Raw genomic sequence first — 14,716 nt, forward strand, 5'->3', positions numbered from 1 at the left:
GATAGTTACCAAGCTTACTCTTAGCAAAGTATATTAATCTTTTCTTCAGATTTTACTTTTGGGAGTGGTAATATTCTCTGACAGAACAGTTCAGTCATCTGAAGCTGAGTTTCAAGAAGCAGCAGCATTTTTCCTCAGTGAAATGAGGTTCAACAGGTAGAATTTCAGCCTAAAAATGATGTGCAGTCTTGCGATGGACCTCATGATTTTGCATCACAAGAAATCAGCTAGCTTTTTCCTCTTCTTTTTATTAAGAAAGCTATTTTTGTTGTCCATATTGGGCAACTGTATAAAAATAGGCAAGTTTTATATCTTGGCAGGATTAAATGAGAATTATGTATGTCTTTTTTCATATCCTTGAATATCAAAACAAGACAAGCCTATTTAGGAACTAGAATTTTATTGCTTAACATATATTTGCATCATGCAGTGAAGCCATTCACTTGCATGGCACGTTTTCTCCCAATGGTTTCCAAATGCCTCGCAGCTCTCACAAAGCTGAATTTTTGTAGTACTTTTCTGAGATGAAGCAGCATTATTATGTTTTCTGACATGCTGAAGGGGCTACAATAGGGTGGCAGAGCCTGAATCTGTGGTTCTGGTCACAAGAGGTGGTTTTGTAAAACGTTTTCAGGATCATGTGAGAGAGTTTTGTGAACAAAGTACATGATTGTTTCTAGAAAGAGAAAAAAAAAATATGTGCCTGCTACTTGTTTAGAACAAATGTTTACTAAAACAAGAAGGTAATCTCTAGGAATAGAAGATCATTAAGGGTTGTTTGGTTTGTGTTGTTTTTTCTCCCTAGCCATGGGCTGGGGAAGAAAGTAATGCTAACAGCAGTGCCAAACCCCACCGAGGACAGGCTGGCATTCACAGGTGTAATTGTACCTGTTCTGATTGAGACTTCTTCTCTGCATTTGGTGATGGCAAATGCAAGTGAAGTGTTAGCCTGGAAAGCACTGAAAAACATATAATGATATGGTCTGGTCATCCTATTTCCAGGAAGATATGAAGAACCAAATGCAGACAATAAACTTAAGGCGGAGCTTCTGTAGGAGAGAGCCTCTAAAAGCTTTTTAAGGTAAAGAGTAGTTGTGATACAGATATACGAAGCAATGAAAGGTGCTGTAGGGAAAGGTATAGCTGGTTGATTTAGAAACAAAATGTTCTCTCAGGAGTGTATTGCTCTAAACTGCACATGTCTGCAGGAAAGGGTGAAATTTAGCATGTCTTCCTCATTTAAAACACTTCTGAAATCACTGGATCTGTCAAAGCATCCCTATTTTGATGTTTCAAGGCTGATTTGTTAAAGAAAAAAAACCAAACAAACCTGGGCAGTGACATGATCTCTTGGCATTTCTTTACGTGTTACTTGTTTCTTAAGTTACTTAAGTGTTAAGAATTTTTTTGCTCAGCCTCAAATTTGACAAAATCATGGAAGTCTCAGAGATTTATGACTCACATGAAAATGACCAGCCAATTAGTGCCCTGCTTTAGGAACAGACCTGCTTCATAAACTCTTATGTTGTCAACCAAGAGAGCCAGAAAAAAACTACACCACGTTCACAAAAGGAACTTAAATTTAAAACCTCTAATCTGGATTTGAAATGACCTTTTATTTAAGAGTGTAAGCTAGTATTATTTAAAGACTTAAACCTATTTATTTGAAACGTTCAAGAAGAAGATTCAAAGTGATTGATATTTTAATAACTTTTTGTCCTTTGGTGCAGATGATCAGGAAACAATTTTGTTGTAAATTGAAGAACAAATCTGGATCTGTATTGGAAAGCTGCGTTTTGGTCCAGCCCCAGTCCCATCCATCGTTGTCTACATAGGAGGACCAGGGGCAGTCTGGAGAATAGAACCTCAAACTGACCCAGCAAAACATAGTTGACCACTAGCACCACATGCTATAGCAAAAAAACAAGAAACCCACAAGAGTCTGAAAAGGCAAAACACTGGTTTTCATGCTTCAGATTTCTCTTAAAGGAAATAGACAAAATTAAGCATATAATTAACCCTCAGTCCTAAGATTATAAGCAGATTCATATTGAGAGGGGAAAGTAGAAACTTATCCCATGGGCAGGTAATTACGTAGTTGGCTAAGGAGAGAGGTTTTTGCATTGCTTTTGATGCCTTTTCTATGCACGACAGAATGGAAGTTCAGTGGTCTGAGCTGGATTTCCTGCATTCCTCAAAAGACCAGTCAGACCGAGTCTTTGATAACAGACTCATCAGTTTGGCAATACAGAGCTAGAGGAAGTGTGCATACATTTCTGTCCTGTTTTATTTTATTTGACAATCTTTTTTGAAGATCAGAGTGTACTTACAATTTTTATAGAACTCCTAAATCATTAAACTTACCACATATGCTTATAAATGTTTTTTGTAGTCTGCTTCAGTTTTTTCATATGCTGGGTTTATATCAGGTAAACCGGAATAAATGCAGGCTCCTGACTCCCACCTTATTCTCGACATCCCTGTGAACACTTGCTGACAAATGGAGTGAACTCTCTACCACTTGAAATAGCCACTAAATAAGATCCATATGCTTTTCAGCTTTCTGACCTTTTTGATCTAGTCACAGGTCAGAATGGAGCATGTAGGTGGCATACCAACCTCAGTCGAGGCTGATACAGCCATCCACCATCTGCAGCCTTCACAGGCTCCTATAGAGTACAGCTGCTTTGGTCAGCTGGCCTTTGGCTATAGGACCTCACCAGTTACCAGTATGAAGGGGGAGAATATGCATAGAGCAGGTGCTACTGAGGTGGTTGAAAAAGCTGGGATGAAATAATACGCATAGAATAATAGTAATGAGTCAGTTGGAAACATAGCCTCGAACACAGAAATGTTAAGCCTAAAAATCAGAAGTGTGTCAATTTTCCTGTTTGTTTAGGTTTGCTTTTCTCTCTCTCTTTTTTTTTTTTTTTTCCTAGACATCTTTCGCATTTGCAAGATCTCTAAAGACACCCATGCCCTCTCTGGTAAAGGGATAAATACGGTACTTACTGGAATGAGATCTCATTTCATTCCATTTCAAACCAAGTAAGTGTACTTTAGAGATCATGGGAAGTCTGTAAAGGGATTCACCTCCAAAGCTAACAAACTAGTCATGGAACAAAGGGACAACAGCCCTAGTTTGAAGCCGGTGGTTACCAAAATGCAGTATGTCGGCACTGCAAATGCCAGTTTTTTCCCCTGCAAAGCATGCCACAGTATTCTGGAGCAAGCACCTTGTGCTGTGCTGCAGAATTTCTAACTTTGCTGTCCCCTTTTCTCTTTTCATTGACATGCAGCAAAAACCACAGCACGGACAGTCTTCATTGCATCATTCTCCATACTTGTAAGCAGAGTTTCAGATGTTCTGTTACTTCTGTCTGGCTCGGATAGGTCATAGGAGAAGATTATTTCTTTAGCAAATGTAAGAACTGTGGAAGGACTGTGTTAGCTGAATCTCAGGCCAGAACCTTAGACATGGGCTCCAGATTATCCACTCAGCCCACAGCAGGGAAGAGGTGTCTCTAAATGTGCATCCAGAAGTGCTTAACTTTGGACATGGCCAAACTATGCTCATAAGGTAGGTACATCACTGATTTCAGCAAAAGTAGCATCACCCTTTTTTAAAAAAATGGACCTGGCCATTTCCTGTTCCCTCTGAGGCATCAGGAAAAAAAAACTAATTCACAAGCTATTCTGTTGTGTTTCTGGCTGAATCTCACCAGGCAGTGGCTGATGCCACATCCAGAGCACTATTTCTTAATTCTCTCTCCTTCACTTCGTACTTATCTCACTTTAGAGAGTGTGAAATTTTTCAGTTCATTATGTTCTGAACTGTTATTTAATTGAAGCCCCTAATGCTCAGTCAGTACACATTGCACACAGTCATTTAAAATATTCCAGCAGTGCACATTTTTTATAAGTGGTTCAATTGGAAGTGATCAAAGTTTGAGACTTCCAGCCTATAAAGGCTTCTGCTGTGGAAATGAGAAGTGCTGCTCTCAATAATTTCAAACTGCTTCCTAAGCAGACCCTCTGTTCTGACTGTCTTAAACTGCAGCATAATTTCTCAGCACGGCATATGCCCAGAACCTCTATTTAATGTCTCTCACAGAAAGGAGCAAGTTGCAGGATTTGGTGGAGCCCAGTAGCTGTGGAGCGTGGTGGGAAGCCCTGCTCTCTGTAAACAAAGAGATTGGGTGGGAGATTTTTGTTTCCCCTCGCCCCATCTTGTCCAGAAGTGCTGGAACAGTGTGACTGCCCTTTCTTCTGCATGGTGTGTGACATGTTTGCAGCTTTGTCCTCAGTTCCATGAGATCTCGTGCGCAACTGGGATACGAGCACAGTGGGTCTCTCCGAATAGATTTCTTCCAGCAGTGCACTCTGACACTCCAGTGTTGTTAGGAGGACGATACTATAGAAGAAACTAGGAAGAACCGTGGCATCAGGAGCCAACCAACAACCAACTGCGGTTTCACTGCCCAAAGTGAAGCTGTAGTGAGGGTTCTACCCATGGATTGGGTGCAGCAGTGCAGCTCTTTAAAGGTTACTCTGCCTGCATTTTGGATGTGGCTGTAACCTTTGACAACACAGACTGCAAGCTTATTTTTCTTCCATTTTCCACATGTTCGTTGATGATAAAAGGAACTATGTCAAGTGATGGTTGTCTTCAGTCTTCCCAAGCCTGATTCTGGAAAGGTTCTACTGTGAGGGAGAAAATTAAGCTCACCACCTCCCTTCTCCTGCTGCTCAGAGCAAAATGATACTCAGGGATTAGTAGTTGTCTGTGGTGGTGGGGCAGGCTAGTGGCAGTGCTAGACAACACTGTGTACCACATAGAGAAGAGTGTCCATTACTTTTCAGTGTTCCAATTTAAAGCCAAAGATGAGTCAGAGATTCCAGTTTTATTGAATATGCTTGGTAATCTCTAGTAATGACCTAGTCTAACTAAAGAACAAGCACTTGTTAAAGGTCATTTATCTGAGTAGAGAAAAGTGTTCATTTTCCAAGGGCTGTCATCTTCTACTTTAATTAATATCAGCCATGTATGCCGTTGGCAGTGGCTTCAAATATTGTAGCATGGGAAGACTGGACTTCCAGTGACATTTTAAATGAAAAAATATAAATCATTTCTCACAAATGCTGTAATCGAGGTGTTCATTAGCTAACCCTGGACTGCAGAGGAAAACCTGTGGGAACAAGGTGAACTCTGTGAATCTTGGATAATTTTGTAGGAATGAGAAGTCTTGCAGACATGACCCAGTAAGTTGCTGTCAGCTAGGGATGTGTCTGAGGAGGCATGGTCCAGGTAGCCAAAAAGACCACGTAAAATATTAAGCACAAGGAGACAGGATCTACGTTACTGATTCTTAATGGAAACGTAGAAATAGCAGCCCAGGAACCTGCAGATTTGGGAAACTGCTTCTGTGAATATCCTTATCCTGAACCTTTAAAGAGATTGATGAAAGCCCTGAAGCACAAGCAGAAGCTATTATATAATTTCCAGAATGCACTAGGAGTAACCACTCCAGTTCTAGATTTGTGCATTGAGGCTGGAAGGGTCTGTTAGATCACTGGCCCCACCTCCTCAGTTGCATTCAGTTACCTGGTACATGTCTGTAGTGTGCATTCGGCTAAGACAGAGGCATCCAAAGTTGATGCAAAACCAGGAAAAGATGGTGATTCAGTTGCTATTCTTGGCAGCTTATTTCAATGTTTGATCACCCTCAAAAAAAAAATCCTATTGCTTCACATCCTAATGGTAGATTTTGTACTGCTTTGTTTTACTGGATGCAAAAACTTTCTCTCTAGTGCCTAGAAATTTCCCTCTGTGAATATACTTGTATGGAATAATAAAGTTTACCTCCCAGGCTGCTTCTTTTGATGAGACAGGCAAAGAAGGCAAAGAAAGCCTCCTATTGTAAGCTGTTTCCTCTAGCCTAAGAGTAATTTTGGGGGGTCCCCTCCATGTTCCTCTAATTTTTCAGCACTCTTCAAAGATTCCTTCACTGGAATGTATCTTGGTGCTTGTAACACCAAGGATGTTTATGGTGGTATTTATGTTTTTAACTGCCCTTTTGCCTGATCAAACATCAAAGTGTTTCAGTAGTCCTCTTTGTCTTAGTGCTTCTTTGAAGCTCCCATTGAGTTCCTTGCTCATCATTTGAATCACTACTATTGACGATACAGTTTCCACTGTCCACAGGTAGAGCCTGTATTCTGATTTCTAGACATTTGGCTTTTAATTCAGGTACATTAAAAAGTTCTCAGGTTTCATGATTCTATTTTGTCAAGAATCTTGGACCAGAACATAAGACCTCCATTATTATCTTCACTTATTATGCCTGAAATTGTTATGTCTTCTTCAATACTTTTTTCAGATGTATTTTCTTATTTCTGTAAGTCCAGTGTTGAGTTTTTTAATCTTCCTAAGTTCATATGCTGCATGCCATGTTCTGACAAGAAACTCTATAGTCGAGTTTAATGTCTTCTGGAATATTTTTACTTACATAGATAAAAATAGGGACATGTTCTCCAGTACATTTTTTTTGGAACAGAGATTGCTAAACTCCACACTTTTCACATTTAGTTGTAATTTTAGAAAAACAACAGTACAGAACTGCTTGCAAAGTTTGTGAAGTTCAGCTCCAAATTCAGTTTTCCTAATAGTGGATTGAATCAAAACTTGTCTCTCCAGGTACCTTCACTTTGTACTGCAGACAAGGACCTCATGGGTGTTGATGGCTCTTGTTAAATATGTTCATGGTCAGCAGTTGGTTTGTACACTCATTCAATAAGGAAGAACATGGATCATCCACACTAGGCAATTCTTGAGGCAGCCATCGCCTAGAAATGCTCTGAAAGAAATGCCTCTGCTAAATGAGGCCATGCCAGGGCAGAGATGTTGGCAAGCTTTGATCTCTGTGGTTTCTTACCAGAGACCTTCACAACATAGAAGAGCAATTGGACTCTCAAAGGCAAATTGCACCTTCAAATTGACATACAAATCTCAAAAAGCATGTAGGTTTTAAACACGCTCATATGAAAGACTGATGGGTAGTAGGCCTTTGGTGACAGAAAACTGAATTGGAACTCGTTTTAACAAGTGGGAACTGCCGGAAGGACAGTAGGAGCTGCTCACCTGAGGTGGTTTCTGGGGTTGAGGGCTGAAGTTGCACTGCAGCAGCACTCCCTGGGGAGGGGAAAATGGGCAGACATCAGGCAAGGAGAATGGGAAAGCTCTGACGAGTGAGGAAAGTCTTTAAATTCTCTGTTTTGTATCAATGTTGTAGAATATTTAGGTGAATTTGAAACAAATGCTTTCTTGTGTTTGCTGAAAGTAGCTTGGCCTGGGTTACTATCTATCCATCTTCCCTTGGCTATCAATTTCCAATCATTCCTAACACATTGTTAAGTGACACAAAAAGTGGGATTAGGCCCTGTTCACCTGCCACTGAAGGTGAGTGTTAATCTCAGCCCAAACACGTTTAGTTCCTTGTTAACTCCAGTGGACAACCCCTGTGTCATTGCCTGAGTATTGAAGCTCACCTGCAGAAAAGACCATGGCTGACCTGAAGCAAGTAAGAGTGGGATCTGATCTGAGTGGGATACTGTCAAACCACACATGTGTGGAGGTTTTCTAGTCCTTTTCTGTTCAGACAATTTTTCTCCATTTCTCCTGTTTTCTTCCAGCCACCCCACTGTGTACTTGCCGTCACAGATGCTGTAGTCTTTGTCCTTCACGCACATCCCACACAGAATCCAAACACAAGCCCAAGAACTTAGGTGATTTAAAAGTGTCAAGAATTTCCTGTTTTCTACAGCCATGTGATTCACATGTTGCTGTGCACACGTGGATGTCAGCTTGTAACAGCTTCTTGTGATGTTGAAAATAGGTACAAGTAAATTTTGCAAACAGCTGGAAAAAAGAAAATGCAACACTGATTATTTGTACTGTACTGGTGCTGGAGGCCATGGGCAGATTGATGACCCATCACACTAGAAACAAGTTCCAAAGAGCTAGTAGCCTGATGGCCTGACATTGTTTTGTGTGAATGTTACATTCCACTGTTCCCAATCCTAATGACAAGTCAGCTAGTGAGAGGTGTAAAGCTCTGGAAGAGATGATCTCTTAATGAGCGATCTTGAAAGATCACAACTCTTTCCAGTATACATATCCTATTAATTGCCCAAACCACTGGTTCATGCTATGAACAAAATAAACTAATAATGATTTCACTATGAGGCTGTATTTGTACTCAGAAACTTGCAGTAAAGATCTCAGTGACAGATTTATATAGCATTAAAAAAAAAAAAAAAAAAAAAAGGAAGAAGTTTGAACCCTGTTTTCTTAGAACCAAGCAGAATAATTATTGGCACTCTGAGATGAACATTGCTCCCTGCCTTCCTCCAAATCTTAAACCAAATGAATAAATGCTTTTGTTTGTTTGCTTGCTTGTTTTCAAGTTCAAAATAACTCTTTCCATTTTGACTTGAGTCCATTGTAACTACTTTGTGTCTGAATTGTAGAAATCTTAGTATTTACTTACCTTGGGACAGCTGCCCTAATTCCCAAGATGGGCAGCATGCTTACTGTGTACTGAGGATGAGCAGAAACCTCTGTTTGTAAGTCTGGTTCCGTGAAGCTACTGGTTTTCATATTTAACTATAATCCCATTCATAAACTCATAAAATCACAGTTTAAAACCAGTTATGTTTCTTTATCCCACTGCCTGTACTTAGGAGTTGCTTCCCGAAGCCTTGCTGATGTGGATATGAAGAGTCAGTCTGTTTCTTCTGCTGTTGAAAATGGAGGTCTTCTCCAAAACACCAAGGAATGTTCGAGAGATATTACTGTCTTACATGCAACTCATTAAGGCTGGTTTTATAGCAAGAGAAAACACTGTCAAAGTGCAGTGAATGAAAGCAGATACCAGCACACTGTACTTACAGGTGCAATTAAAGAAATACTAGGAAGCTCTGTGAACTGTGACGTGCCTGCACTGCCTTCACTTCAACTCCTTCTGCTTTCACACTACTTTGAGCATCAGAATTTGAGCTGATTTGTGTTGAAAGAATTGCACTAAAATAGACATTTTTACACAGACTGACAAGCTTGTGTACTCCTCTATAGCAGAGCCATGTAAAATCCAGTTGAAAGCTCTATTATGTGGACATTCCTGATTTTTTTTTTTTTGCATGCAGATTTCAGTAGACCCTTCTTCTAATACAGCCTTGGGAAGTTTTAACATTGCTAAATGCTTGAGCTGTCTAGGAACCAAGTTACTTGGGCTGTTGAGCAAAATTTAAACATCTTGCAGTGGCTCAGCAAATGAAACAACTACAGTGTGTGGAGATGGTTCTGCCCAGGAGCAGGACACACAATGAGAGTCAACTGTCCCAGCTCTTCCACTGCCCTACCATATGATCTTGAGAAAGTTGCTCTGTTTTTCTGTACCTGCTTCTCTGCCTATAAAAAAGTGATTTTGAGCTAAGTGCTTTGAGAGTAACAGATACTGTCCAGAGATTCCCTGGAAGAACTGAGCTAATTTGATATCTAGGATGTAGCAGTGACAAGCCGTGTTTGGTATATGGTGGTAGGATAGTAATACTGGGGAAGAAACAATCTTTAAATCTCTGCGGATTCTTCTCCACGTGACCAGTGAGTTTAGGCTTAAGGCTACAGTGCCATTTCATGAAATGAGTAAAAAATTAGTTTGTTGAGCTATGACCTAAACTCTCTCCCACATTAAAATGGGCAACAATGTCTGTAGACAAGTGTGAATCATGGTCCCACGCACCATGGTGCCACACACCGTGATAAATCATGTCATCACTGACAAAATACCACAGCGGTACTTTGTGCAGAGAAGGCACTATGGACCTGCATTTCAGGAACGTCATTCACTGGCAATGCCAGCCCAGTCCTAAAGAGCTGTGCCTGTTTGACTCCCTTGTTTAAATCTAGAGGCAGAGATGTTGGAACCAGTGGCTGTGGGCAGGCTGACTTCTGAGGAGCCATGCAATACTTCTCCAGCACCAGCAACACCCTGCTGTGGGGATGCAAACAAAAGTGGTGCTTCTAATCTCAACATTTGCATTTATCTGAAAATAATTAGCTGAGAGAAAAATAAAACTACTTCTGTCCTTGCAAAGCTGGGAGGAAAGGAAAGTGCATCTAAAATTGCTTCAAATGAAACAGCAAGGCTCAGAGGAACCAAAGACCTCTGCTTGTATGCTTCATTCCTTACTCCTGAGACAAGTTTATGAAGGAATGGAGTGTCTTTAATCATTTAATTTGGTTAATTTAAAACTACATATGCATAATTTATTTACAGAGAGGTAAAAACCTCTAATTCCTGCATTTATTATTGTAACGCACAGTATTAGAGTGATTTTTTTTTTTTTACTATTGCAATCTGCACAGTGTCTGAGTGTGTTAGTATTCTACACATCATACTTGAGCAAGTGTGTTTGAGGGGGTTTGAGACTCCAATTCACATATACCATCCTCCATAAATTATGTACATAACTTCCATTTATATACAAAGGCATTGCAGAAATTATAATACAAATTAATTTGCAGGGCTTTCATTCCCAGCCATTGTTTTATGCCCCTTGTCTTAAATGAAGAAAAAAAAAAAGTCTTCTATTTCCCACTCCACACTGTAAGGGGGTTTTGTTTTTGGTGATATTGCAATAGTGCCTTATGTTGAAGGAGCATTTAGCTCATTCACAGCAAAAACAGCAAACCCATCTTGTTGAAACTATCTCCAAATACAATTTATGCAATATATTCATGTAAGTGGGACACTTTTTCTAATTCCAGCTCATGGGTATTTAATTGCCAAGTTTGAGCCTTTGTCAAGACATCTATCACTTTTCAAGGACTTCATGGATGGATAAAGAATTCAGTGAGGTCCAGATCTTTTACAAGGCTTCACAACTACTTTTGACCTCAATGTGTAAAACGTGAGCCCTGAAGACCTCACTGAAGCAAAGAGAGAGAATTGATTCCAGAGCTGCCTCATTCCCAAATAGCTTTAAATTATGTTCCAGCCTGACCCAGAAGGTTTCTCCAGTGTAAGAGCCAACCCATTCACCTTTAGATAGCTGAATTCTCTCTCATCTGTTTTGTGACCTGGGCTATCCTTTGAGCAGCCAGCTTCACTGAAGGCACTGTGTCCACCATGCTGCCTCTCATCACTAATTCACAGTCCCTTGGCATGTATGAAAGCTTAAATTATTTCCTGCAATGTGCATTAGCTTGCACATGTCTACACTGAATTTCATCTTCCATCATGCTGTCTGGTCAAGTCTTTCTGGAACACGTCATAGCTCCCCATAGTCTTGAGTAACCTAAAAAATTCCATGTCATCCGGACAGTTTGCTAATTCACTATTCACATACCTACTCCCAGGTCACTAAGAAACATCTCTTGCTACAAACTTTGGGCTGGCAGGCATAAATTCTTAATGTGTATTGAAGCCATGAGCCAATCTAGGGCTAATTTTTAGTTTGATTTATTTGAAGTAGCTTTTAATGGCTTATCAGTAGCTGTTGAAGGCAATAGAATCTGCAGTAGCATGACAGGTTTTGCATTCTTGAGCTGGGGTTGCCATTGGAGACAGTGGGGCTCACATTCTGCTCCCCTGGACTAGAAGATATCTCTTTACTAGACCTGTGCGGGACATGAGCCTCTTCTCTTCACTGTGTTTTTTTCTATACAGGGAGGATAGCAACTCCCAAAGGCGGCAGCAGCTACTCATGGTGCAGAAGGAGAAATATACGTCTCTATTCTAGGAAACCTGGTTGAACTATTCCCGTCTCTGCTCAGAGATGTTTGGCACAACAGGAGGAAACAGGAGCTGACAGAGGCAGCCAAGAGCATGCACAGGGGCACAGGGGCACAGGGGCACAGGGGCACAGGGGCAGGGAGAAGGGGAGAAGGGTTGTGGCCCAGTCCTGGCTGTTACTGAGCCTCCCGACCAAGGTTATCTCCCTGTCTCTGCCTGGTGCAGTGAGGTGGTTATCGACTTGCCCCTCAGAGTGGCTCCCTGTGTGCTCTCCCTGGGAATGCTGAAGGCAATATCGCGATAATGTCTCTTTTTCCCAAAGGCAAGATCCTTAGGACTGATGGACCATGTTGGACATAGCTGGTGCAGTGTCTTAACAGTGTCCCTTGGGACAAAAGTGTGCCATGGCCACATCCTTTACTCCGGGATGCATCTCAAGGGGTTCATTTAACCCACTTGATTCCTCACGTGTCATTGTAGAATCTTTAGATTTTACTTCGTAAATACTCTCTGTTTCTTCCTAAGCTACACTGTCAATACCCATAGTGACAAAGAGAGAGTTGCTGTGGACTGTTGTTGCTTTGGATGGAGAGGAAGGGATTTGAGCAATGTAGGTGATGTAGGAGGTAATGTCGAATTTTTAAATTTTAAGAAGTAGAATTTACAGAGAAGGAGGAATCTTCTTTTTTCTGTGTTCCTTATGCATGATCACATATGATCTAAAATGTTTGAGGATTATGAGCTCTCCTGGCAAAGCCACCACCACACTGAAAAGGTTACCACCAGCGTCTGCCGTGATGTCCAGCAGCAGCAAAGAAAACCATGAGCTGAACACTTAAACAGTGAATTGTTGCCACTAGCAATGATGCTTTGTTGACAGCAATAGGATGGTATCTATTTTTCAGAGGTATTTGTTGTTCCAGGATATATGCAGGCTTAAGTATATGAGACTGATTTGGAATATGCTCAGCAACACTTAGAAGGTTATCTTTGCAATCAGAAGGAAGGAGACTTAATTACAAGCACAGTAACACTGTCAAGCTGGGGCAAATCCTGTGCTTAATCCTGTGCTACTGACTTGGGATTTTACCTGGTTCAGATACTTGCTTTTGGCTGTTTCTTCAAGAAATCACTTCCTAGGATGGACGTTTTTTAGTAGAATCATTTTGAAGTGAAATGATAGAGGACAGAGAAATATTTGACTCTTAGACTGAGCATGCTTGGGAAAATATTGTTCTGCTCACAGCCCCTAGCTGAATGCAAGAAAAAGGGCACAGAGCTGCACAGATGTCTTTGCAAACCATCACTCATTCATACCATGGCCACTGCGTCAAGCCTCTGGTCCTGCTGGGGAAACCAGCAGCATGAACTCCCCCCACACCATGATGTCCCAGCACCTCACTGGGTAAGGAAGAAGATGAAGTCTCTGATTCTAGCTTGTCAACAGTACTGTGTGGAGCAATGCTCGTGCAAACGTCTTCCTTTGGTGTTCGGCTTTTCACACGTGGGTTGCATTGATTTGGAGAGCTCTGGCAATGAGATAATGAGCTCTGTTACCTCTGGGCGGGGGCTGTGCCGCAGGTGCTATGAAGGCATCTGCTTCCTCCAGATCATGTTCAGTCACCTGGTTCGCAGCCTGGAGGCTCTGGACAGCTCTGCCTTAGATTATTAATATATCTCCCACATCATCCCGCACCTCATCACCCTCTGCACCCTCCGCCCTGTCTTCCAGCCTTTCCTCTCCCCTCCTGCCCTCGGCCACCCTCCCGCTGCCTCACCACCCCTCCAGCCATCCCCATTTCCCTGTCTACATTCCTCTCCGTCTGCCCTGTTTGCCTCCGACTGCAGCATCCAACAGACCATGCCTTTCTGTGGATGGACTGGGGCAGTCACTTTCATCTCTCCACGGGGCGCTGGTCCCCAGCAGGCAACAAGGGCTGTTTCCCTCCTGCTGTACTTCAGGTGGCTGGCAACTCCCCGGGCATGCCACGAACACTGGAGCAGTCTCAAGGAGCTGGAGTTCTGCAGCATGACCCCCAGCAGGATTTTGTTTGGGGGCTGGGGAATCAGGGTAGGCAGGTTGGGGGTTTCCTTGTTAATAAGACAGTGACTCTGTAGCCTGTGCCTGCGTGGATTAGGCAGTGGGAAAGGGAGCAAGGGGCAGGAACCCTGAGAAGCTGGGTGCACTTGGGGCCATTTGGAAGCTGTGGTTTCAGGTGCAAGCTCAACCATAAAGCAAAACTGCCTCCAGCACTGCCCTGTCGGGGCATGGAAATGTGGCCAACCCCTGCTCAAGGGTAACATAAAGTCCCTCTTCTTCCCATGGCATCCAGGCCAGGCCTGCCCCTACTTGCTTCACAGAGGGCTGCGAGTCCTGGAGAGAGCACAGCCCTGGAAGGAGCACAGCCATGGAGGGAGCACAGCCCCTGGGCTGTGGGTTCCCACCACCCAGGACCTCTGCCCCATAGAGCCAGTGCTATCTGGCCAGTGTGGGGTGTTTGCCTGGAGCTGGGGCTTTCATGACACTTCAGTTTTTTTAGAGGAGGAGGAGGATTTTCTCCCTTGACATTTTCACAGTGCTGGATGGAACAGGAGGGATTGATGACGCTGAGCACAGTGAAGACAAAGAGGTGATCCTGCCCTACTGGGCTTTGATAAACCCAGGCAACCAGCCACCACTTGTTCTTACAATTCCTCACTCCCACATATGCACAAGAAACACTATTACGGGGCTTTTTCAGCATTAATGCATGCTTATTAACTGACATGCCTTTGTTTTCTATCAAAAATCTTGCTTCTAAACCTCTCCTTAAAACTCGCCATATAGACACATGCACATACTTATTTTTCTGTCAAAGAAATCAGATCTGTATCATTTGAAGGGGAAAGAAAAGTACCATTTTAAACTACTATTTTTTTTC

Source organism: Columba livia, chromosome 5 (assembly GCF_036013475.1).
Source record: "Columba livia isolate bColLiv1 breed racing homer chromosome 5, bColLiv1.pat.W.v2, whole genome shotgun sequence".
Lineage (NCBI taxonomy): Eukaryota > Metazoa > Chordata > Aves > Columbiformes > Columbidae > Columba > Columba livia.